This window comes from Tamandua tetradactyla, chromosome 23 (genome assembly GCF_023851605.1).
Source record: "Tamandua tetradactyla isolate mTamTet1 chromosome 23, mTamTet1.pri, whole genome shotgun sequence".
Taxonomy (NCBI): Eukaryota; Metazoa; Chordata; class Mammalia; order Pilosa; family Myrmecophagidae; genus Tamandua; species Tamandua tetradactyla.
The window spans coordinates 19,726,411-19,753,114 of record NC_135349.1 but is presented as its reverse complement, the minus strand read 5'-3'; the positions used below and the strand labels follow the sequence as shown (position 1 = coordinate 19,753,114).

Genomic DNA, 26,704 nt, shown 5'->3' with positions numbered 1-26,704 from the left:
TATGTTTTCACTCTCATTTTTAAATGAATATTTAAAAATTCAATATTACATGAGTTCTATGACTCTTCAGTTATATATATTCCTACTTTCTCCATTTTAATATTAATAGTAGGGAGTAGCGAAACAAAATCTTATTTAAAAAATTCATGTCACACTAAACATTTATAATGACCATGGCTCTTATCCTTTTACTCAATCTCCATTGGAATCTAAATGCTGTTTTATACTTTTTTTTCCAATAAAACATGCCCTAATTTCTCAAACTTTTTCTCATTTGAAATTTATTATGGATTTAAAAAATTATTTATGACTTTCAAAAATTAGCATTTTTATTTCTTTAAAACTTTTTGGAGAAACGATTCTACCAATTTGTACTGACAACTGAGAAGTAATGAACTGAGCTGTAAAGCCACAAAAGCATTTATTTGAGATCTTAGAATTGCAATGCAGGGTGCAAAGATTCAGGTAGAAACTTAAGTTGTTTCCCAAGTTGGGGCTGTCAGCAAGCACTTTTAAAAGGAAATAGAGGAAAAAGATAAAGGGGAAGAGTTAGAAATGTTTCATTTTTTCAGCAATGGAATGATTTTGTTGGCTGCTTAAGTTTCACTTATAACAGCAAGTTTTGGGGTTTCAGGGGAGACATAAGGGCTTAAGGGCTTTTCTGTATATGCAACTCTTGAACTCTATTTTAAGTTTCTCAGCTTTTTGTTTTATTTCTGTTTATAATGCCACACTTAATTTAAGCAAAATTACTTTTATTTGCTGGTGGTGAGGGGGATGGGGAGAGGCTACCTGCTATTATTCTAGGATAACAGTCAAAGATATCTGATTGAAACTCTGAGGAGTGGGTGTTTTCATATCTATTAAAAAATCACTGTGAATAGAACAAACCTATTGTGTGCAGACTGAGATGAGATATTTGACTGGCTATAGTATTTGTGCTGTTAATTTTCTGGGAAACCACAATAGCCAGCTCTCTCTTGAGGTATCACAAGGGCAAAAGGAACCCTCAACAACAAGTCTGTATAAGATCATGGTATGGTTTTCTTTAGCAATCAGATACCACATCCTCCAGAAAATTGTCCCTGACTTCCCCACTTCAGAAATTCTTTGTATTTCCATCACACTCTGAAAAAAATAGCTCTGCTACTGCAGCTCTTTAGCCTGGTTATGCTTCTATCTCTTCCACAAGACTGTGAATCTTTGCATGGGGGATACTTTTTAGCAATGTTTAATTATCAGAGATTAGAATCTCCCATATAAGATATGATAGCCAAATTTTGAATGTACTAAATCAAATCTAAATGGGATTAAAAAAAGTTAAAGAGAATTGCAGCAGGCTGAAAATGTTAAGTAAAAACTCTAAAAGATATTTTATACTTATTTCCACTAATAACTGCAAAACCTCAGGAAAATTCTCTATCTTTCCTTGTTCTCATTTTCCTTTTCTGTAAAATAGAAGGTGTCAGTCAGATGGATCAAGTTAGATCCCCTTGCTCTATCCCAATCAGCTGCTGACTTGTTTCATGCTCTATTGAAAAATTGTGTAAATATAAATTGACTCCATCATTTTCCTGCCACCATCATTCATGAATCTACCTATACTTTACTTATACTCTTTGTCTTATTTTCCTTTATGGTGTAGAAATTATTTCATATTTCATCAAAGGAAATGCATATTTGCATTTTCATCTAAGTAGAAATAAATTTTCACTACCACAAAATCAGCTGTATTTCCTCTATTGAATCCTTCTCATCAGGATACAATAGTGTTTTCCATCTTTGAAAAAAATATTTTCTTGATGACAAATCCTCATTTCTCTGCAACCATAGTTAATTTTTCTGCACTTCCTTACCTCTTATTCTCTCCTAAGTACACTCCTTTAAGTCTTTCATCCTTATAACTCTGGATTTTTTTTTCTGCCATGATAACCAGTGACCTCCTTCAAGTCATTTCTGGAGTCTGATGTTTGCTCTTATCTAATTTGAATTTTCAATGGCATTCAATGCATTGGATTGCACCTTCTTTCTTAAGATTTTAATTCTTGGGGCTTCTACAATGAAAATTTTCTTGGTGCACCTTCTAGCACTCTTTGAGTTCTTCCTCAATTCCTTGATGTTTGTATACTAGAAATTCCAAGAGAGGGCATGGGAGACAGCTGTTTTTAGAATAAGCAGCACATCTTATCTGTTAGGCTATGTTCTCTAAATCTGTGTACCATTAATATTTTGAATAACATTGGGAATTTTGATCAGCTACTTTTTCCTCTTTCAATTTTTAAAGTGATTTTTACTAATGAATGTTTCATTTTGTACCTATATTCATAACCAATTTTTCTAGTCCTGTCAGTGTCATGAACTAAATTATATTAAACTGGTCCCTTAATTCCCAAAGAAAAGTTAAAGTTTTGAAATTGCAACATATTTGGAATAGTGTTTTGTTTTGTCTTAGGACACAATGGAAAATCTCATAAAAGAACAAGAGGAATGTTAGATTTTAATAATGAAAGTGACAGACACTTACTATGGTATTCATACATTTTGCAAGTATCTGTTTAAGCATGTATACAGAGTTTTCCATGCTAGTTATTTATTGAGTACAGGCATATTTCCTAACCTAAATAAGTATAATAATAAGCCATATATATATTCCCATATTGTTACACAGTGATGTGGATTTTTAATATTTTTATTGTAGAATGGAAAGTAAAATGTATCTATAGGTTTTTATGAGTATTATATGATGGATGATTTCACTTAATTCATTAAATTATTATGGTAAATAGCAATAATAACAACAATAGAAATAATTTATGACAAAATACTGTACCAACAAGACAGCATTGATATACATGGCAAAACAGTATTAATTACATTGGCCTTCAGCTACAGATGGATGCCCAGAATTTTATAATCATTCACTGATAATGAACATAATTTTTCCAAGTAGAATAATGTTTCTGGAATAATTCCTTCCCAAAACATAGATGGCAAACTGAAAATTATTGATGGGACAGATTAACTGTCAAAGAAATTATATCTGATTTATCTAGTCTATTACAAAGCCTATATCCACTAAACTAAAACTCTATCAGACTTGTTATCTATCATCAAAGTGACGTGGAGATGTGTTTGAGGTGTGTTCTAAAATACTTTGTCTCAGCTTTCCCATGCCACCAAGTATTGCAAAGTTCTTTGACCTTTTGAAATTCTTCAGAAACTGCTATTTCAACTGAGAAATCATGAGCCTCTTCTGGGAATATATTATGGATATGCCATGTTTAAAGCCACAAAATTTATTCCACTGTGCTTATTAACATGATTATTATATGCTACAGACTTGATATTAATTTAGAAGAGTACTAAAGCACTTTTACTGTATTTATTTCAAAATATTATGTGTATGTACATGTGTATTTATGTGATTGCACATGTCCACGAGCACTTGCAAAGTGGGTTTGAAAAAGCTGTTCTTTTGAATGGAGCCAAGGCCCAATTTTAAGTAATGAGATTTTAAAAAAGGTTTTGTGTAAAACCAACAAATGAGAAGTGATTATTCATAGCAATCATCCCATCAAAAACATATAAGGAAAGTGGTAGAGAAAGGCTTACCTCAAAAAAGATTTTGAGAAGGAAGTATTATTTCTTTGCCAAGACATGTGAACTTCTAGAGAAGATAAGGGAAGAATTGATGAGAACTATTTGCCTTACCCTCCTCTTTGCCCAAGTGGGTGCAGGCAATGTGGAAAGTGATGACCACATTTGTCCTTCTGAATGTGTCAACTTCAGCTTCTGATGGAGGAGCAAGTCATATCTTTCTCCTTTCTATAGTATCTGCGAGCCCTTCAAGAAGCCATATTTTTTAAAAAAGGTTTATGAGCACAACTGAATATGGCAAGCAAACCTTAAGCAGTCAGAACAGTGCATTTTTATATAAACATCACTGGAACATTTTATCTATAGTTTGTGCTGCTGTTCTTAATAAGTTCCTTCAGTTTGGACGGTAAGATAACTGTGTACTAATCCTGGCAATAAGATGGCACTAGAGAGATGTGAAATATTTGGCAATAAGCTTACACTAGCTTTAACAAATCCATTGTTTGTGATTTATAGATTTCATAAGAATGGAATTTAGTGTAGTCTTTTTCCATATAATAAGATATACTAGAGTCACAGATGCATCTATTACTATTGATAGAACTGAAAATTTTCATTCCATTTTTCTCTATGTAAATCCCTCCCTCATTGTTTTAGTAAGAAAACTTAAGAACATGTAGGTAGAAAAGTAGTGGGTAGTACCTCTTAGGAGAATTCAGGCATGGGAGTTGTAGAGAAAAGAAAATTATATACAGGTTTTATGGGTTTGGAAGGTTTAAAAAAGGAGAATTCACTTTCAGTTAATCATATAAAATAAATTATTCAGGCACTGATAGTGAAGTATCGTTCTATTAGAAGACATGCATGAATCCTTTTTCTTCTAACAAACCAGGGTGCTATGCATTCTTTAAAAAAATCTGTATTAATTAATATTTTTCTTTTTGTTATGCTTTGGAGAAAACAGTATATAATCACATTATTTCAAAGTATGATAGTCTAGCAAATTTTTCTTTCCATGTCTTACTAGCAAAGTAAAAAAAAAGAAAATAGGAATATAATAGATTGATTTAAAATTCACCATTATTTTCCATTTCTGTTTTACTTTTAACTTAAGAGAAGGCTTTCACATGAAAGCAAATAATTCATTTCTACAACTTGTGACAAATCACAAGTCATTGTTATAGACAAAGTATAGATATAGTCATTGTCATGCCCTACCCTTTGTCATAGAAAAGGTAACTGGCTGTTAACAATTAAGTCATTCTGAGGTGCTACTATCTATTTCTAGGTTAGGATTAGGAAGAGAAATAGTCTAAATCATAACAGGAGACAGAACATCTTTCAAGTCTTCTCTTCAACATCCCTTTTAATATTTAACTGTATAACAATAGCACTAGTTGTACAATTCAAATGGTTTTTGCACTGACAAAACTTATCATTTAGGGAAAATTGAATTAGTAACTTTCTCTTTTAACAAAACACCCATAAATACATAAATACACCACTAGTATGAGAGGTAGTAATCAGTGTGTCTAAAACATTCTTAAAATTATGGAAAGGTTTGCACAAGGCTGTCCATGATAAAAGGCCTGTACATTCACTCGACTATATGAAAGAATAAAGTATGAATAAATGAAAACAAAGATAAGGATGAGTATGGAAAAATCATATAAAAAATTAACATTGAAACAGATTTTTAATTTTTCACATAAGATAAATATGTTGGCACGTGCTCAAGCCCTGAACATTTTTTTTTATATGATGGAGTAATTTCACATTTCTCCTAAAAGTACATATCTACAATATATTTTTAGAAATACTTGTAAATATTTAAACAGAAGGATAGATAATGTCCTCTCTCATAAATTCTGTAGTTTTATTATAAGTTGATAATTGAAAAGGAAACTGGTAAAATGAGCTTGCTCAGACCACCATTGAAACTAACCTGAAATTCTGAGTAATGGCAAAAACAGAAAGAAAACATAATTGAACACCAAAAATAGGTATTAATCTATCCTTTTGTGTCTGGCTTACTTCACTCAGCATTAAATCCTCAGGGCTCATCCATCTTGTCATGTGCTTCAGGATGTCATTTCATTTTACTGCTGGATAATAGTCCATCAAATGTATATACCACATTTTGTTGATCCACTAGACTCTTGATGGGCATTTTGTTTGTTTCCATCTTTTGGCAATTGTGAATAATGCTGCTTTGAACATAGGTGTGCAAATATCTGTTTGTGTCATTGCTTTCAGCTCTCCTGGGTATATACCAAGTAGTGCTTTTGCTGGGCCATAAGGCAACTTGATATTTAGTTTCCTAAGGAATCACCAAACAGTCCTCCATAATGGCTGCACTATACGTATCTACCAGTAGTCCATAAGTGTCCCAATTTCTCCTCATCCTCTCCAGCATTTAGAGCTTCCTGTTTGTTTAATAGCAGCCATTCTTATATGTGTGAGGTGGTATCTCATTGTAGTCTTGATGTGCATTTCCCTTTTAGCCAGTGAAAATGAACATTTCTTCATATGCTTTTGAGCCATCTATATTTGCTCTTAAGAAAAATGCCTATTCATATCTTTAGCCCATTTGTTAATTGGGTTGTTTGTTCTTTTGTTATTGAGTTGTATGATTTTTTTGTGTGTATACAGGATATCAAACCTTTCTCCAATATGTGATTTCCAAATATTTTCTCCCATTGATTTGGCTGCCTCTCCACCTTTTTGACAAACTCTTTTGAGGTGAAGAAGCATTTGATTTTGAGGAGTTCCAAAATAATAAAAATAGATTAAAATTTATCTATTTTTACTTTCATTGTTTGTGCTTTGGGTGTAAAGTTTAGGAAGCTACCTCCTATTACTAGGTCTTGAAGATGTTTCCGTAAATTTTCTTCTAGAAGCTTTATGGTGCTAGTTCTTATATTTAGGTGTTTGATCCACTTTGAATAAATTTTTGAATAGGGTGTAAGATAGGGGTCCTCTTTCATTCTCTTGGCTATTGATATCCAGTTCTTATATGCTCAGTAATTAAAAAGACTATTTTGTCCCAGTTCAAAAGATTTAGGGGCCTTGTCAAAAATCAGTTGATCATAGATTTGGTGGTCTCTTTCTGCACTCTTGATTCGATTCTATTGGTCAATGCTTCTGTCTTTGTCCCAATATCATGCTGTTTTGACCACTGTGGCTATTTAATAGGTTATAAATCAGGGAGTGTTAATCCTCCCACCTTGTTCGTTTTTAGGATGCTTTTAGCTATTCAGGGTCTCTTTCTCTTCCAGATGAATTTTGTAACTAGCTTTCCCAAGTCTTTAAAGTAGGTTGTTGGAATTTTGATTGATACTGTGTTGAATCTGTAGATCAATTTGGGTAGAATTGACATCTAACTATATTTAACCTTCTTACCCATGAGCAGGAAATGCCTTTCTACCTATTTATATCTTTGATTTCTTTTAACAATGTTATGTAGTTTTCTGTGTACAAGTCCCTTACATCCCTAGTTAGGTTCATTCCTAAGGACTTGATTATTTTAGTTGCTATTTTGAATGGAATTTTTCCTTAACTGACTCCTCAGTTAAGTCATTGCTTGTGTATAGAAATGTTAGATTTTTGCACATTGATTTTATATTCCACCACCTTGCTGAATTTGTTTATTAGCTCAAGTAACTTTGCTGTAGATTTCTTAGGATCGTCCAAGTATAGTATCATGTCATCTGCAAATTATGAAAGTTTTACTTCTTCCTTTCCAACTTGGATGCTTTTTGTTTCTTTGTCCAGCCTGATTGCTCTAGCTAGAACTTCTTAAAATGTTGAATAATGGCTACAGTAGGCATTTTGTCTCATTCCTGATGTTAAGAGAAAAGCTTTCAGTCTCTCTCCATTGAGTACAATGCTGGCTATCAGTTTTTCATATATTCCCTTTATCATATTGAAGTAGTTACCTTTGATTCCTAGCTTTTGGAGTATATTTATCAGAAAAAGATGTTGAATTTCATCAAATGCTTTTTCAACATCAACTGAGATGATTGTGTGATTTTTCCTTTTCAATTTGTTGATGTACCCCATTACATTAATTGATTTTCTTGTACTGAACCATCCTTGCATTCCTGGTATAAACCCCACTTGGTTGTGGTGTATAATTCTTTTAATGTACTGATGGGTTCAATTTGCTAATATTTTGTTGAGAATATTTACATCTATGCTTGTTAGGGAGATTGGCCTGTAGTTTTCCTTTCTTATAGCACCTTTACCCAGTTTTGGTTTTAAAGTGATATTAGCTTCATAGAATGAGTTAGGTAGAGTTCTTTTTTCTTCAATTTTTTGGAAAATTTTGAGCAGGTTTGGTGTTAATTCTTTTTGGAATGTTTGATAAAATTCTCCGTGAAGCCATCTGGCCCTGGGCTTTTCTTTGTAGGCATATTTTTGATGACTGATTGAATCTTTTACTTATGAATGGTTTGTTGAGATCTTCTATTTCTTCCTGAGTTCGTGTAGCTTGTTTGTTTGTGTAATGGTTTGAAAGGACCTATGGACCCTAGAAAAGCCATGTTTTAATCAAAATCCCATTTCATAAAGGCAGAATAATCCCAATTCAATACTGTATGTTTCATTCTGTAATTATATCATATCCCTAGAGATGTAACCTTATGAAGAGTGGTTGTTAAACTGGATTAAGTGGAGACATGTCTCCACCCATTTGGATGGGCCTTGATTAGTTTACTGGAATCCTATAAAAGAGGAAACATTTTGGAGAATGCAAGAGATTCTGAGAGAGCAGAATGACATAGCCACAAGAAGCAGAGACCACCAGCCAGTGACCTTTGAAGATGAAGAAAGAAAATGCCTCCTGGGGAGCTTCATGAAAGGAAGCCAGGAGAGAAAGCTAGCAGAAGATGCTATATGTGCCACATGTCTTTCCAAATGAGACAGAAACCCTGACCCTGTTTGCCATGTGCCTTCTCACTTGAGGGAGAGGTCTTCAACTTCAGTAGCCTCCTTAAACCAAGATATCTTTCCATGGGTGCCTTTGATTGGACATTTCTATAGATTTGCTTTAATTGGGACATCATCTCAGCCTTAGAACTGTAAACTAGTAACTTATTAAATTCTGCATTTTAAAGCCATTCCATTTCTGGTATATTGCATTCCAGCAGCTAGCAAACTAGAACAGTGTGTTTCCAGGAATTTGTCCATTCCATCTAAGTTGTCTAGTTTGCTGGCATATAGTTATTCATAGTATCCTCTTATGATTTATTTTATTTCTCTAGGGTCTGTGGTTGTGCACACCCTCTCATTCCTGATTTTGTTTATTTGCATCCTCTCTATTTTTTTCTTTGTCTTGCTAGTGGCCCAACAGTTTATTGATTTTCTCAAAGAACAAACTTTTGGTTTTATTGATTCTTTCTATTGTTTTCCCATTCATTTATCTCTGCTTCTATTCTTGTTATTTCTCTTCTTCTGTTTGCTTTGGGGTTAGTTTGCTGTTCTTCCTTTAGTTCCTCCAGATGAACAGTTAAGTCCTTGATTTTTGCTGTTTCTTGTTTTATAATATAGGCATTTAGGGCAATAAATTTCCCTTTCAGCACAGCCTTTGCCACATCCTGTAAGCTCTGATAAGTTGTGTTCTCATTTCATTCATCTCCAGATAGCTACTGATTTCTCTAGCAATTTCTTCTTTGACTCACTGGTTGTTTAAGAGTGTGTTATTTAATCTCCAACTCGATTAAATTATCTCCAAGGAGATTTGACACATCCAATTGTGAATATTAACCTTGAATTAGAGGGAAATGTGACTCTACCCATTCCAGGTGAGTCTTGTTTACCTTACTGGAATCCTTTAAAAGAGGAAATGTTTTTGGGAAATCTTCAGAGCCGTGAACACCATGAGAGCCCACATAGCCAGGTACCTTTGGAAATGATGAAGGAAAACACCCCCAGGGGATCTTCATGAAACAAGAAGCTGGAAGAGAAAGCTAGCATACATTGTCATTTTCACCAGGTGCTTTTCCAGTTGAGAGAGAAACCCTGAACTTCTTCAACCTTCTTGAACCAAGGTATCTTTCCCTGGATGCCTTAGCTTGGACATTTCTATAGTCTTGCTTTAATTTGAACATTTTCACAGTCTTAGAATTGTAAACTTGCAACTTTCTAAATTCCTTTTTTTAAAAGTTGTTCTGTTTCTGATATATCACATTCTGGCAGCTTGCAAACTAGAAAAACACCCAAATGCCAAAGCCAGATAAAGATATCATAAGGAAAGAAAAATATTTCTTATGAATAAATGCAAAAATCCTCAACAAAATGCTAGCAAACTCAACCCAAAAGCATATCAAAAGGAATACACCATGATCAAATGGGATAATTCCTGGTATTCAAGGGTGGGTCAATAATAAGGAAATCAATTAACATAATATACCAGGTTAACAGAATGAAGTAAAAAACAAACATCATCATTTTATTTGATGCAGAAAGAACATCTGACAAAATCCTGCACCAGGATGTAATAAACAATACTTAGAAAACTAGGACTAGAAGGAAATTTACTCAACATGATAAAGGACATATACAAAAAACTCACCCCTGGGGGGTGCAAGGCTAGTTCAGTGGTAGAATTCTCACCTGCCATGTGGGAAACCCAGGTTCAATTCCCAGTCCATGCACTTCCCCCCAAAACAAACACCATGGCCTGCCCTCTCCCTCACAAAACAAACAAACAAAAATTAAACAAAAGTTTAACAAATGGTGCTGCAATAATGGGACACTCACATGGAAAAATAATGAAATGTGACCGTGCCATACAGCATACAAAAAACAAAACAAATCAAAACAAAAAAACTCATTCCTAATATCCTACCTAAGGGTGAATGACTGAAAGTTTTCTTTCTAAGATCAGAAATAAGACAAGGATGTCACTGCCATCAATGTATAAGGTGCTGTACTGATGCTCTTGCCAGAGCAGCTAGCAAGAAGAAGAATTAAATGGCTTCCAGTTAAAGAAAAAACTCCTTGAGAAAATCAATGAACTCATCATAATGGCAGTGAACAAGTTTAACAGCCCAAAATAGTAGTGTTTTTATATACCAGCAATCAACAATTGGAAGATGAATTTAAAAAAATATTCTATTCATAATAGCAACTAAAATAATCATGGAATAAACTTAACAAAGGATGTAAAAGGATCCTTTGTACAAGAGGACCATAAAATATTGCTAAAATAAATCAAAGAAGGCCTATATAAGTGGAAGGACAATCCATATCCATGGATTAGGAGACTAAATATTGTTAAGATGCCAATTCTATCGAAAGGGATTTACAAATTCAGTGCAATCCCAATCACAATTCAAACAACCTTCTTTAAATTTAAATAAATGGAAAACACTATTCATCAAATTTATGTTGAGGTAAGAGACCCCGAATAGCCAAAATCATCTTGAAAGTGACACTGAAGTTGAAGGACTCACCCTTCCCAATCATAAAACTTATCCCAAAGCCAGATTAATCAAAGTAACATGTTGCTTGTAAAGGACATACATATAGACAAATGAAATCAAATTTAGAGCACAGAAATCAGCCCTCACACTTATATCCAATTGATTTTTCACAAGGTGGAAACACCAGTCAATTGGGAAAGAAGTGTCTTCAACAGTGGTGCTGTGAAAGAGTTTCTCCATTTGTAAAGAATGAAAAAGGACCCCAACCTCACACATTATATAAAAATGGTGAAATAGGGTAGACTGAATTCATCCCAGCTCCAAGAAACAACTAGACAAGTGACAGCAAAACAACCAGGACAACAATTTCAGGTTGCAAGTGACCTGAGAGGGTCTTCTACACTATATAGGTAGGTCCTGGATGAAGAAGCTGAGGAATTGAGATGCAGAGAAAGGGATGGGTGGACTGTGTCAGGACATCACTGGGACAAGAGACCATACCCAGCCAAATACTTATCTCCACAGCTAGCTTGGGAGGTCATCCCACTCAGCCCCATTGACTGGTGCTCTATTGGAAAACCTGGAAACCAGTAAACTTGCTTTTCCTGCTTATAGAGACCATCCAGCTAGTACCCAGAGCCTACTGCTCCCTTTCCATGTTGAGGCCTGGAATACTCAGGCGTGTATAAGTAAGGAGGCAGGGATAATGAAACAAGCCATGCTGTCACACTAGCCCTCGCATCCCATGCCCCAGCCCCATCATGCCTCATGCCTCCACCCCCCATGCACACATCTCCAAGTGGCCCAAACACATGCCCTTAACCACTGTGAACCATGCACCCATACACACATGTGCCTTTCCCCTTGCACCCTGTGTATCCACACACTTCACTCTCTTAGCTGCATGTCTCACCCCACCCCATGTCCTATGCCATGACTAGCTGATAGGTATTTCCAGGTTGGTTGTGGACAGGGGCAACTGATGTTCCAAGTCCCACAAACCAAAATCATTCCAAGTGGGAGCCTGGGGCCCATCAGTCTGATCAGGTCCACAACTAGAATCTTGGCTGAGGTGTACATGGCCCATTCCCCAGTCCTGGGGTTAGATGTTTTCCAAGCAGACATGGTTCAGTTTCACAGAGCCTCTATTCAGCTCACCCAGCTCATTGAGTTTGGACTACTCAACAGACACCATGGAGGTAAGAAGACAGGGGTGTGACATATTTAGAATTCTGAAAGATTTCCAACCAAAAATTCTTTATGCAGCCAAATTGCCCTTCAAAAGTGGAGGAGAGGGCAGGCCACAGTGGCTCAGCAGGCAGGGTTCTTGCCTGCCATGCTGGAAACTTGGGTTCAGTTTCCAGTGCCTGCCCATGAAAAAAAAAGTGAGGGAGAGGAGATCTATATCTCAAACCGTATATAAAAATTAACTCAAAATAGATCAAATACCTAAACATTAGAGCTAAGAGCATAAAACTTTTAGAAGAAAATATAAGGAAATATATTATAAATTATGAAATAGGAAGTGTTTTCTCAGACCACACACCCAAAGCATGAGCATAGAAAGTAGAAATGGATGAATGGGATCTTCTCAAAATTAAATACTTTTGTGGATCAAAGAATCCACAAAAGTGGATTCTTTGTTAGGAAAGTAAAAAGACAACCTCCACAATGGGAGCCAACATTGGGAAACCAAATATCAAATAAGCATTTAGTATCTATAATATATAAAGAGATTCCTCAACTCAACAACAGAAAGACAAGCAACCCAATTACAAAATGGATGAAAGATATGGACAGATCTTTCTCAGAAGAGGAAATACAAATGGCTAAAAGGCTCATGAAAAGATGCTCAATTTCACTGACTATTAGGGAAATGCAAATCAAAACTGCAATGAAGCTAAAATGGTGAATATAAAAAAAACAGAAAATGACAAGTGCTTGGGAGGATGTGGAGAAAGAGGCACACTTATTCATTGTTCATGGGAATGTAAAATGACACAACCACTCTAGAAGGCAGTTTGGCAGTTCTTTAGGAAGCTAAGTATAGTATTGCCATATATTCCAGCAATTCCATTATTAGGTATATATTCAGAGGAACTGAAGGGAAGGACACAAATGGACATTTGCATACCAATGCATTATTTATGATTGCCAAGAGATGGAACACCCTAAATGTCCATCTATGGATGAGTGGCTAAACAAGCTGTGGTATATATATAACGATGAAATACTACTCAGCTGTGAGACAGAATAGAGTCGTGAAGTACATAACAATGTGAATGAACCTTGAGGACATTATGCTAAGTGAAATTAGCTAGAAACAAGGGGCAAATACTGTATGATCTCACTGATATGAAGTAACATTAATGAGTGAACTTTGAGAGTTAATGGTAAGAACACAGATTATCAGGAGATAGAAGTAGGGCAGAGATTGGGCATTTGGTGATGCAGAAATTCAGATTGTGTAGCAGATATGATTGTAAAAATTCAGAAATGGATAGCACAATACTACCTGAGTGTAGTACAAAAATATAAGTTCACTGAATGAAGCTGAATGTAAGCATGACTGAGGAAGAGGGGTTGTATGAAACCAGAAGGAAAGATAGAGGATAAAGACTAAGGCAGTAAAATTTAGGAATGCCTAGAGCAGGCAATGATGGTGATTAAATATACAAATATACAAAAAACATTTTTGCGTGAGGGATAGCAAATGATGTCAACATTGCAAGGAGTTAAAAATGGATGGTATACAGGAAAAAGTACAATCAGTGCAAGCTAAGGTCAATAGTCAACAATAACATTGTAATATGCTTCCACTGAATGTAAAGGCATTATGCCAAAATTAAATGTCAACAAGTTGGTGGTATGTGAGAGGGATATGGATTCTTTGCAGAAGTAAAGGAAATGTCTTCACATAGATTATGGTGGTGAAGGTATGTCTGTGTACTTAGGTTGGATTGTGTGACATGCAAATAAAACTTTAAAAATGAACAAAAACAAGTGGTAGAGAAAATGCAAAGAAACAAATGTACCTATTCACTGCTGGTAGGGAAGCTGAGAGGTGCAGCAGAGTGATGTTTCCACAAGAGGCAAGGGGTGGGGTTGCCATATGTGCTCTTTTGAAATGAGGTATGTACCCTAGAAAAGCCATGTTTTAATCCTAATCCCATTTTTTAAAGGCAGCCATTTTTTCTAATCCCTATTCAATATTGTATGCTTGAAACTGTAATTGGATCATCTCCCTGGAGATGTGGTTTAATCAAGAGTGGTTGTTAAACTGGGTTAAGTGGAGGCATGTCTCCACCCATTTGGGTGGGTCTTGATTAATTTCTGAAGTCCTATAAAAGAGGAAGCATTTTGGAGAATGAGAGAGATTTCTGAGAGAGCAGAGGATGATAGCTATGAGAAGCAGAGTCCATCAGCCAGTGACCTTTGGAGATGAAGAAGGAAAATCCCTCCTGGGGAGCTTCATGAAACAGGAAGGCAGGAGAAGCTAGCAGATGACACTGTCTTCACCCTGTGCCTTTCCAGATGAGAGAGAAACTCTGACTGTGTTCACCATGTGCCCTTCCACTTGAGAGAGAAACCCTAAACTTCATCAGTCTTCTTGAATCAAGGTATCTTTCCCTGGATGCCTGTGATTGGACATTTCTATAGACATTTTTAAATTGGTTCATTTTCTTGGCCTTAGAACTGTACACTAGCAATTTATTAAATTCCCTTTTTTAAAAGTCATTCATTTCTGGTATATTGAATTCCAGCAGCTAGCAAGCTAAAATACCATATGACACTGCAACCCTGTTACTCTGTATATACCTGAAAGAACTGAGCATGGGAACAAAAATGGATATTTTCACACTGGTGTTTATGGCATCAGTGTTTTACAATTTACAATGGATGGAGGTGGTCTAAAGGTACAATGATTGAGGCAAGGAAGGGGGGACTGTGATGTACACATAAATTGGATCCCTGAGTAGTTGAAAGAAGGAATGAAGTTAGGAGGCATGTGACTCTAGGTGAATGAATCTTAAGGACTGTATGTTGAGTGAAATGGTAGAAACAAAAAGACAAATATTATCATGCCTCAATCATATGAACTAACTATAATGTACAAACTTGAAGAATTGAAATTGAGAGCATCAGGTATCAGATTGGGGCCTAGTATAAAGGGTCCTAGATTGTAAGCTCTTATAGCAGTCACATATATTCAGGAGTTGTAACTGTTATTTCTAAATTCTGTCATACTGAGCTGTTCATATATAACCTGGTCATTCCCAGAAACTTAGGGTATTTATGTGACACCTGAGTCTCAGAGTTAGGACTCTGAAGCTATAAAATCAGCAGTACCCCATACAAGAACTATTTAAAAAGTTGAAAAAGTGATCAGATTTTGATTAGAGATATGAATGAATTTGATTTGGATAGGATTTAGGTAACTCAGAATACATTGTAAAGGATGATATAGCCTATATTTTAAAACTTCAACTTTAATGTGACACCAAAGGGAGAGATGTTAATTTGGTGCAAAATTTATATTTGGGCTAGTGCATTACCTAATTTAGCCTGTATGATCATTTCAGTTGAACACCATGAATGCATGGAATCTTGAATAGGGTGTGAGATCTTGTTGGTTTGTGCAGGTTAGTGTGATGCCCTGATATATTCCAAAGTAATTTGGGCAGTGAATAAAATTATTTGCAAAATCCCCCTGGGGGACTGGGAAGAATGGAGGAAATATTCAACCTCCCAACTTGGGGAATTCCTGATATTCTCACAAGTAGTGGAGACAACCAAATCAATAGGCAGAGTCCTTGATCTTGGGGTTTGCCCCTATTAAACTTATTCTGCAAAGGAGAAGCTAAGCCTACTTATAATTATGTCAAAGAGCCACCTCCAGAGAACCTCTTTTGTTGCTCAGATGTGGTCTCTCTCTCTCAGCAGGTGAACTCATGGTCCTCCCCTACATGGGACATGACTCCCAGGGCTATAAATCTCTCTGGCTATGAGGACATAACTCCCAAGATGAGCCAGGACCCAGCATCATGGGATTGAGAAAGCTTTCTCGACCAAAGGGGGAAGAGAGAAATGAGACAAGATAAAGTTTCTTTGGCTGAGAGGTTTCAAAGGGTCGAGAGGTTATCCTGGAGGTTATTCTTATGCATTATATAGATATCCATTTTTAGTTTATGGTGTATTGAAGGGGTTGGAGGGAAATACCTGAGACTGTTGAGCTGTATTCTAGTAGTCTTGCTTCTTGAAGATGATTGTAAAGTGATATAGCTTTTACAGTATTACTGTGTAATTGTGAAAACCTTGTATCTGATGCTCCTTTTATACAAGGTATGAACAGATGAGTAAAAAAGTATGGATAAAAATAAATAAATAATGAGGGAGAGGGCAAAAAATTGGATAGATGGAAATATTGGTGGTCAATGAGAGGGAAGTGTAGTGGGTATTGGGATGTATGAGTTTTTCTTTTTATTTCTTTTTATGGAGTGGTGCAAATGTTCTAAAAATGATCATATTGATGAATACATAATTATGTGATGATATTGTGAGTCATTGGTTGTACAATATGTATGGAAATAAAAAATTTTTGACTGAAAAAAGAGGGAGATGTTTGAATTTTCACAGAGAAAGGCTGAGAGAATTTGTTAAAAAGAGACAGGTCCTACAAGAAATCCTAAAGGGTGTTCTTTTGGCTGAAAGAAAAACAGGAGAAGGAGGTTTAGAGGAGGGCACAGAAATGAACAGTACCAGTAAGGGTATCTTAAAGGATAAAAGCAGGAAGAGGGAAAATAGTACATAGATCTGAAATATAAAACCAAACAATAGGATGGAATATTTGAGAAATGTTTTAACGTAATAACTTTGAATGTTAATGGATTAAACTCACCACTTAAAAGATACAGATACACAGAATGGATTAACAAGTATAAGCCATCTATGTGCTGCTTACAAGAGACTTATCTTAGACCAAAGCATACAAATAGTTTGAAAGTAAAAGGATAGAAAAAGATGTCTCATGAAAGCCATAACTAAAAGAAAGCAGGAGTAGCTATACTAGTATCAGACAATATAGACTTTAAATATAAGGACACCATGAGAAACAAAGAAGGACATTGTATATTAATAAAAAAGATAATTCACCAAGAAGAAATAGCAATCATAAATGTGTATGCTCCCATTGAAGGAACTCGAAAGTGCATGAGGCAAATATAGGCAAAAACTGAAGGGAATAATAGACATTTCAGGAATAATAGTGGGAGACCTCAATACACCACTCTTCTCTATAGATAAAACAACCAGACAGAGGATCAACAAGTAACTAGAGAACTTAATTTGATAAATGAATTAGATCTAAAAGACATATATAGACTGTTTCATCCCAAAACACCAGATATACATTTTTCTTAGAGTTCATGGAACATTCTTCAAGATATGTACTGGGGCACACACAAACCAGATCTTTATAAATTTAGAAATATTAAAATTATTGAAAGTACTTTCTCTGATCACAACAGAATGAAGCTGGATATCAATAACTCCAAAGAACCAGAACTTTCACAACTATATAGAGATTAAATAACACATTCTTAAACAATCAATAGGTCAAAGAAGAAATTGCTAAAGAAATAGGTAAATATCTGGAGATGAATAAAACAGAATATGACATATCTGAACTGATCGCATGTGGCAAAGGCAGCACTGAAAGGGAAATTTAATGCCCTAAATGCCTATATTAAAAAAGAAGAAAAAGCAAAAATCAAGGACATAACTGCTCACCTGGAGGAAATAGAGAACAAACAGCAAACTAGCCCCATAGCAAATAGAAGAACAGAAATAACAAAGATTAAAGCAGAAATAAATGAATTGGAGAACAAATAAAAGAAGTAGAAAGAATCAATAAAACCAAAGAAAGTTGGTTCTTTGAGAAAATCAATCAAATCTATGGACTCCTAGATAAGCTGACAAAGGACAAAAGAGAGGATGCAAATAAAATCAGAAATGAGAGTGGGAGGTCATTACCATGGACCCTGAAGGAGTAAAATAATAATAATAAGATGATACTATGAACAACTATACATCAACACATAGATAATTTAGATGAAGTAGACAAAATCTTTGAAACATGCAATCTACACAGACATGATTAGAAATAGAAGATCTCAACAAGTAAATCACAAGTAAAGAGATTCAATCAGTCATCAAAAATATTCCTACAAAAAAAAAGCCTAGGGCCAGGTGGTTTCACACAGGCATTTTATTGATCATTCCAAAAAGAACTAATACCACTCTGCTCAAACTCATCAAAAAATTGAGGAAAAGGGACACTAAGTCATTTTATTAAGCTAACATCACTCTAACATTAAAACAGGGTAAAGATACTACATGGAAGGAAAACTACAAGTCATTCTCTCTAATGTATATACATATGCCAAAAATCCTCAACAAAATACTAGCAAACTGAATGCAATGACACATTAAAGGAATGAAACATCATGACCAAGTGGGGTTTATACCAGGAATGCAAAAGTGGTTCAACCCAAGAAAATCAATGTAAAATACCAAAGGGAAAAATCAGATGATCATCTCAACTGATGCTGAAAAGTAATTCAACAAAATTCAGCATGCTTTTCTGATAAGAACATTTCAAAAGGTAAGAAGCAAAGGAAATGTCCTCGTATGATAAAGGGCATATATGAAAAATCCATAGCCAGCATTGTACTCAAAGGAGAGAGACTGAAAGCCTTCCACCAAAGTCTGGAAATGAGACAAGGATGTCCTCTGTTACAACTATTATTCAACATTTTACTAGAAGTTCCAGCTAGAGCAATCAGGCAGGAAAAACAAATTAAAGGCATCCAAATCAGAAAGGAAGAAGGACAATTTTTGTAATTAGCAGATGACATGATACTATACATGAAAAATCCCAAGAAATCTATAACAAAGCTGCTTGAGCTAACATACAAATTCAGCAAAGTGCTGGGATACAAGATTAATGTGCAAGAATCTGTAATGTTTCTAAATGCAAACAATGATCTGTGGAGACAATTAAGGGAAAAATTCCACTCAAAATAGCTACTAAAGGAATCAAGTATCTAGGAATAACTTAACCAACATAAAGGACCTGTACACAAAAACTACATAGCATTGCTAAAAGAAATCAAAGAAGACCAATGTAGGTGGAAAGATATACCCAGCTCATGGATACAAAGGTTAAATGAAGTTAAGATGTCAATTCAACCCAAATTGATTTACAGATTCAATGCAATACCAATAAAAATTCCAACAACCTACATTGAAGACTTGGAAAAGCTAGTTATCAAATTCATTTGGAAGAGAAACAGATCTTGAATAGCTAAAAATATCCTAAAAAAAGAAGAACAAAATGGGCAGATTAGCGCTTCTTGATTTTAAAGCTTTTTACAAAGCCACAGTGGTCAAAACAGAATGGTACTTGCACAAAGATAGAAATATTGGCCAGTGGAATTAAATCAAGAGTGAGGAAATAGACCACCAAATCTATGGTCATCACTCTTTGAAAAGGTTCCCAAATACACTGAACTGTGACAGAATAGTCTTTTCAATAAATGGGAATGGGAGAGCTGAATATCAAAAGAATGAAACAGGACCTTTACTTTGCCCTATACAAAAATTAAGTCAAAGTGGATCAAAGAACTAAATGTAAGAGTCAATACCATAAAACTCCTAGGAGAAAATATTAGGGAAACATCTTCAAGACTTATTAATAGGAGGTAGCTTCCTAAACTTTGCATCCAAAGCACAAGCACTGAAAGAAAAAATAGATAAATGGGAACTCCTCAAAATCAAATGCTTTTCTGCCTCAAAAATCTTTGTCAAAAAGGTGAAGAGGCAGCCAACTTAATCGGAGAAAATATTCAGATATCACATTTCAGATAAAGGTTTGATATACTGTATCCTTAAAGAAATTGCACAACTCAACAACAAAAGAACAAGCAACCCAATTATGAAGTGAGCTAAAGATATGAATTGGCATTTTTCTGAAGAGCAAATATAAGATGGCTCCAAAGCGCATGAAGAGATGCTCATTTTCATTAGTTATAAGGAAAATGGAGATCAAGACTGTAATGAGATAGCAGCTCACACCTACAAGAATGGCTGCTCTTAAACAAACAGGAAAGTACAAATGTTGGAGAGAATGTGGAGAAATTGGAACACTTATGCATGGCTAGTGGTAATGTATAATGGTGCAGCCACTATGGAACATAGTTTGGTGGATCCCTAGAAAACTAAATATCAAGTTGCCCTTGAACTGGCAATACCACTACTTGGTACATACCAAGAAGAGCTGAAAGCAGTGACACAAACAGACATTTGCATGCTGAAGTTCATTGCAGCATTATTCACAATTGCCAAAAGAAGGAAACAATCCAAGTGCCCATCAATGGATGAGTGAATAAACAAAATGTGATACACACATATAATGCAATATTATGTAGCAGTAAACAGAATGAGGTCCTGAAACATATGACAACATGGGGACATAATGTTGAGTGAAATAAGCCAGATACAAAAGGATAGATACTGTATGGTTTCACCACTATGACCTTGGTAAAGGTAAACTCAGAGGCTTATCATATAGAATATAGGGGATCTAGAGACACACAGAAGCTAGAGCTGGGTGAATAGTCAACTATTAAGATTTACTTACATATAAGAAAATAGAAGTGCCTATAATAAGTAATATTACGTTATAGACCTAAAATATTGACGTGATCATGATTAAAAGGGGTTATATAGGGTCATGCATCCCACCAATTAACACTACAAATATAAACAAATTCTCACATGAACTATTTCAAAGGTATGAAACTGGTACAAACAGTAAATAATATCGTGGTATAAGAGGAAAACTACTACTGCAGGATATGATCTATATTTAACAGGAGGACATCATTAGTTCCATAGCAGTACCAAAGGTAAATAAGTGGCAGTGGGGGAGGACAGGAGTTAAGTGGAGGTTTGGATTTTCTATTTGGTGAAGGTGAGTTTATCAATTATTTTTCTCTAAGGAGCAATGAAAATTGTCTAAAATTCAGAGTGCTGATGATTGTACAAATAAGTGAGGATACTGTGAGACATTGTTAACTGTGGACATTACACATGATGCCCCCTGAAGGAGGTGGCTGAAAGATACATTGAATGAAAAGTAGAATGGCAAACTGTGATGTATACATATCATGGAATGTCATTAGCAGCCATAGAAAGGAGTGAAGTCACAAGGCATGCAATGAGGTGAATGAACCTTTTAGACATTATGTGGTTCAAAATGAGCCAGAAACAAAAGAACAAATATTGAATGGTCTCTTTGAAAATATAAGATAATTGGAGCCTAGATTGTAAACTCTTAGAGCAGTCACATTTAGTTTGAAACTGTAAAAGTTACTTCTAGATTTTGAAATGCTGTGCTATATATGCATAGCCTGGTATCTCCCTGAAACTTTGGTTACCTGTGTGACAGCTAATACTCAGAGTTGGAATTCTGCAGCTCTGAAAGTCAGCATTGCTATATACAACAAGTGTTAAAGAAACAGAAAGACCAGGCTTCAATTAGAGATAAGAATGAAGCCAATTGGGTCAGAACTAAGGTAAATTGGAATACAGAGATAAAAATGACATTGTCAGCATTTTAGAACTTCAGCTACTATATGAGCCAAAGGGAGAAAGGTTTAGATTGTCCAAAACCTAAATTTTCTGTAGCACATAATCTAACCCACTCTATACAGATAGCTCATTTAAACAACCCAAACACATGGAGCCCAGCATGGGAATGAGAGCTTGTGATTCTGTATAGGTTAATGTAATACCTGGATATGTTCCAAAGAATTATGAACAGATAATTTAAAACTATGGGCAAATTGCCTTGATGGATGGGAGAAAAAAATATGAAGCTATTAATCTTTACCACCCTGATGCTTTCTCAAACAGCAAGGACTCCCATATCAATAAACCAAGCCCTTGATCCAGAGGCTTACTCTTGTGAAGCCTATTTCTATAATGGAGAGGTTAAGTCTGTCTATAGTGATGCCTAATAATTACTTCAAGAAACCTCTTTTGGTACTCAGATATGGCCTTTCTTTCTCTAAGCACATCTCTGCAAGTAAAATTATTACATGAGACATGACATCCAGGGGCAAAAGTCTCCCTTGCAATGTGGGACATGACTCCCAGGATGAGGCTGGCCCTGGCACTGTGGAATTGATAATGCTTTCCTGGCCAAAAGAGGACAAAGAAGTGTTAACAAAGTAATGTATCAATGCCTAAGAGAGTTGAAATAGAATTGAGAGGCTATTTTGGAGGCTACTCTTATGCTAGCTTCAGATAGATACTGATAATTACCAGTGTTTGCCAACCCCAACCAAAACCATTCTTGTCAACCCTGAAGAACAGCTAGGGCTTTTTCTAAGATTCTACAATGTTTCATACACTAAGATTACTTTTCAGAAACCTACGACCTTCAGATGGGTACCTAGGTCAGGTAAGTCCTAAAATCCAGAGGGGCTAGCTTCTCTAAGAATATCAACTAGTTCTACCCCAATCCCTTATTATCAATACCCTTTTCCAATATGAAACAGAATTGTCATAGACCTAATAGCCCTAAAGATTGTGAGAAGGATCAAAGGAGAAGGAGGAGTTATAATAGAGAAGATAGGATTTAACAAATGAATATGACTGCTGAATCATAATATCAATATTTTAGTTTTCAGTGTTTTGGAGCAGTTAGAAGAAAAAGCCTCAAATTACAGAATTGTAACCCATACCAAATTTTGAACTGTTCTATAACTACTTGTTACAATGTACTTTGAAATGTTTTGCCTTTTTGTATATATGTTATATATCACAATAAAAATGTTATAAAAATAAACTCAGAATGGATCAAATAATTAAATATTAGAACCAAAACTATCAAATTTCAAGAAGGAAACATAGGGAAGCATTATCAGGACCTGGCATTAGGCAATGGTTTCTTAGACTTTATTCCTAAAGCACAAGTAGCAAAACAAAAAAGAAAGATAAATGTGACCTCATTAAAAATTAAAACATTTTGCACTTAATTGTCCTTTTCATGAAGAGAAAATGGCAACCTATACAATGGGAGAAAGTATTTGGAAATCATATATTTTGTAAATGTTTAACATGCAGAATATATTAAGAAATCCTTCAACTTAATGACAAAAAAGACAAGCAACCAATTAAAATAGGCAAAATCTTGGATAGACATTTCTCCAAAGATGATATACAAATGAACAAAAAGCAATTGAAAAGTTAGTCAGCATCATCAGCCATCAGGGAAATAAAAATCAAAACCATGAGGAGATACCATTTCACAACCACTAGAATGGCCACTATGAGAATGAAAGAAAGCCAACCCCCCCCCAAAAAAATATACATATTACAAGTTTTTGAGAGCATCAGGAGAAACAGGAATAGTCATTCCTTGCTGGTGGAAAGCCACTGTGGGAAGTTGGGTGGTTCCTTGGAAAGCTAGGTGTAGAATTACCACATGATCTGGCAATTCCCTGGCAATTTGGGTATATACCCCAAAGAATTGAAGGCAGGGACTTAAACAGATATTTGTATTCTGATATCCATAGCAGCATTATTCACAATTTCCAAAATTTGGAAGCAACCAAAATATCCACCAACTGATGAATGGATAAATAAAAAGTGTTAAATGCATACAAGGGAAAATTATTCAGCATTTAAAAGGAGTGAAGTCCTGATACATGTGACAATATGGATGAAGCTTGAAGACAATACATTGAGTGAAATAAGACAGAAAAAAGTGGATGAATATTGTATGATATCACTTATATGAAATACTTAATATAAGCAAACTTATCAGGTCAGAATTGAGCATATAACTTACCAGGGATTGGGGAGGAGGGTAGAGGATAGGGAATGGGGAGCTAAGGCTTAAAATGTAGAGTTCCTAATTTTAATGATGGAAATACTTCGGTAATGGATGATGGTGATAGTAGCACAACATTGTGAATGTAATTGACAGCACTGCAATATACTCTGAATGTGGTTTAAAAAGAAAATGTTCGGTTGCATATATGACAACAGATTAAATAGTTTTATAAAATCCATGGAAACTGCAGGACACAAACAATGAACCCTTAGTTAAACCATGAACTATACAATTATAAAAATGTGCTTTCATCCATCATAACAAGTGTTCCACACCAATGCAAGGTGTTAATAGGATGGTAATATGGGAATCCTGTATTTGATTCATAATTGTTCTGTAAACCCACAATTTCTTTATTGACAAAAAAGTACATTAAGGAAAAGCATCGATCAGCAAAGAAGGGACATAGACTAGAAACATGAAAAATGTGGAGCAGCCCTTTGTAGGAGCAGATAAAAGGAATCAGTTTAGAACACCACTTCCCCTTCAGGTATCTGCCAGTAAAATGCAGGTGTAACTTATTCCAGGTGCAAATTACACCAATATCATATTTTGACAACTTTTGTGGCATGCTTGGAATTAGTTTTCCTTGTATTTTTTTCTTGGTCCAGGTTTCCAGGCTTTAGCAAATTAATTTTTCATTAACATACTGTTAAATAGACTTTTTGCAGACATATACAGAAATATCAATACACATATAGATTTGTGTAACCATCACAATAATCAGAGTAAAGAACAGTTTACTCACCCTTCCTACCCTTAAACTCTGAACTACTATTCTGTTCTCCATCATTGTACTTCGGTACATTATCTTCCCTCCTGTTCTTCCTATATGTTATGGCTCTCATTTGAATGTCACTGTTCTGGGCATTCACAGAGATTCATCTCACAATGGTTCTTTTTAAGGACCTCATGTTTAAACTTGGACACATTCCTTACTGCACCCAAGGCCAAGATGTCTTATGAAGCACCTTCCTATGGCTCAATCTAATCACCCATCATTTCTCCAACAAATGAAGATTGCCACTCCTGGGATACCAGTGGGAGTGAGACATCAGAAACTGATAAAAAAGAAATGACTCCTATATCTTAGAGTAATTAAGTTGTCTTGATTTATCCAGGACTTCCCTGCTTTTAGAAAAGAAAGTTCCTGGAAACCCCTTAGCTTTTATTATAAAACTGGCAGCCCTATGTCCCAGGAACTTCTCTCCCCATCAGTGCCAGGGAAACTGGGAAGTGCTGTCAACCTACCTACACCATGAGGAATTTGCCACTCTCCACTCCTTCAATTTCTGGAGCCTTCATTTCCTCTCTGGAGAATCCAGCTCTAACTCATCCTAGAGTCTGTCCAAAATAAAGACCTGTTTTATAAATGACCAAAAAGCCTTAGCTACACTTCCAAAGGTAAAAGGAATGAAAAGTGCCATTTATTTGACTTTTTTGAACCGAAGGCAAAAGCTAAGAAGCACTTTATCTATAAATTAAATTGTGCTTATCATTCATAAACCATGCTAATATTAGGGTTTAAAGTATAAGCAGCATTCTATGACTTTAAAATATTTGAAATGGGAACTAAAAGAAATGTTTCCTCATCTACTTGACACTTCAAATATGGTCATTGTTACAAAACAAAATGACATTTATTCAAAAGTACTAAATTGGAGTTTTCTTGGTAAGTCATTTTAACTTTAGGATTTAACTAAGAATCATTTAAATGATTGATTTATTGGAGGGAAAATACTTACTGAAACATTTTATTATCTTAGAGACATTTGAATTATCAGCTCTTTCTCAATCAGTTTGAGAAAAACTTTGAAGCATAAGAATTTAAAATTAATGAAGCTCTGCCCCCATCACATACTTTTATGCTAGATTATAGTTGTTTAATTCTTGCTATTCACTCATTATTTTTATCTTATTTAAATAGTTTTATATCCTCTGATTATACCATGACTATTTCCCTATTCTTGAGATCTTTGTTATCCTATTCTTATTTTCTATATTTATTTTTATTAGAAATTGTAGGTTTATAGAGAAGTCATGTATAGAATACACAATATAAAGTAAAGAGCTCCTATATGTAACTGTATTATCAATAACTTGCATTAGTGTCTTTCTCTGAATGTTGTAGTTTGGACATTTTTATGGCTTTAGAACTGTAAAGGCATAACTTAATAAATCTCCTTTATAAAAGCCATCTCATTTCTGGCATATTGCATTCTGACAGCATTAGCAAACCTAAATCACAGAGTCAGAATCAGAAATATAGGTTATATACATTAGTGTGGTATATGCTAAAATTCATGAAAGAACACTTTTATAATTGTATTATTAACTATGGCCCATTGTTTTCAATAGGGTTTGCTATTTGGGTTATGCAGTACTATGTTTTTGTTTTTTAAATTTTTATTCTAGTAACACATAAAAACTAAAATTTCCCCTTTTAACCACGTCATATATATAATTCAGTTCTGTTAATTACATTCACAATGATGTGCTACCATCACCAACATCCATTATCAAAACTTTGCCATCAACCCAAATAAACACTGTACATCTCAGGAATTACTTCCCCATTCCCTATCCCCAACCCAGCCTCTGGTAACCTATATTTCTGATTCTGACTCTGTGATTTAGGTTTGCTAATGCTGTCAGAATGCAATATGCCAGAAATGAGATGGCTTTTATAAAGGAGATTTATTAAGTTATACCTTTA

The 26,704-nt window shown here is 35.1% G+C and overlaps 1 protein-coding gene across 21 annotated transcripts in view; it reads left to right on the top strand.

Moving 5' to 3' along the window:
• Positions 1-26,704, top strand: part of LOC143667177 (CUB and sushi domain-containing protein 1-like) — a 315,312-nt gene that overhangs the window by 85,733 nt on the left and 202,875 nt on the right. The window contains exon 12 of one of the 21 annotated variants that reach the window (XM_077141090.1): positions 15,966-23,164. The exons of the other annotated variants lie outside the window; for them this stretch is intronic. The gene's annotated coding sequence lies outside the window, so the exon portion shown is untranslated. Of the gene's footprint in view, positions 1-15,965; positions 23,165-26,704 lie in introns of those variants that run through there. 21 annotated transcript variants of the gene reach the window in all.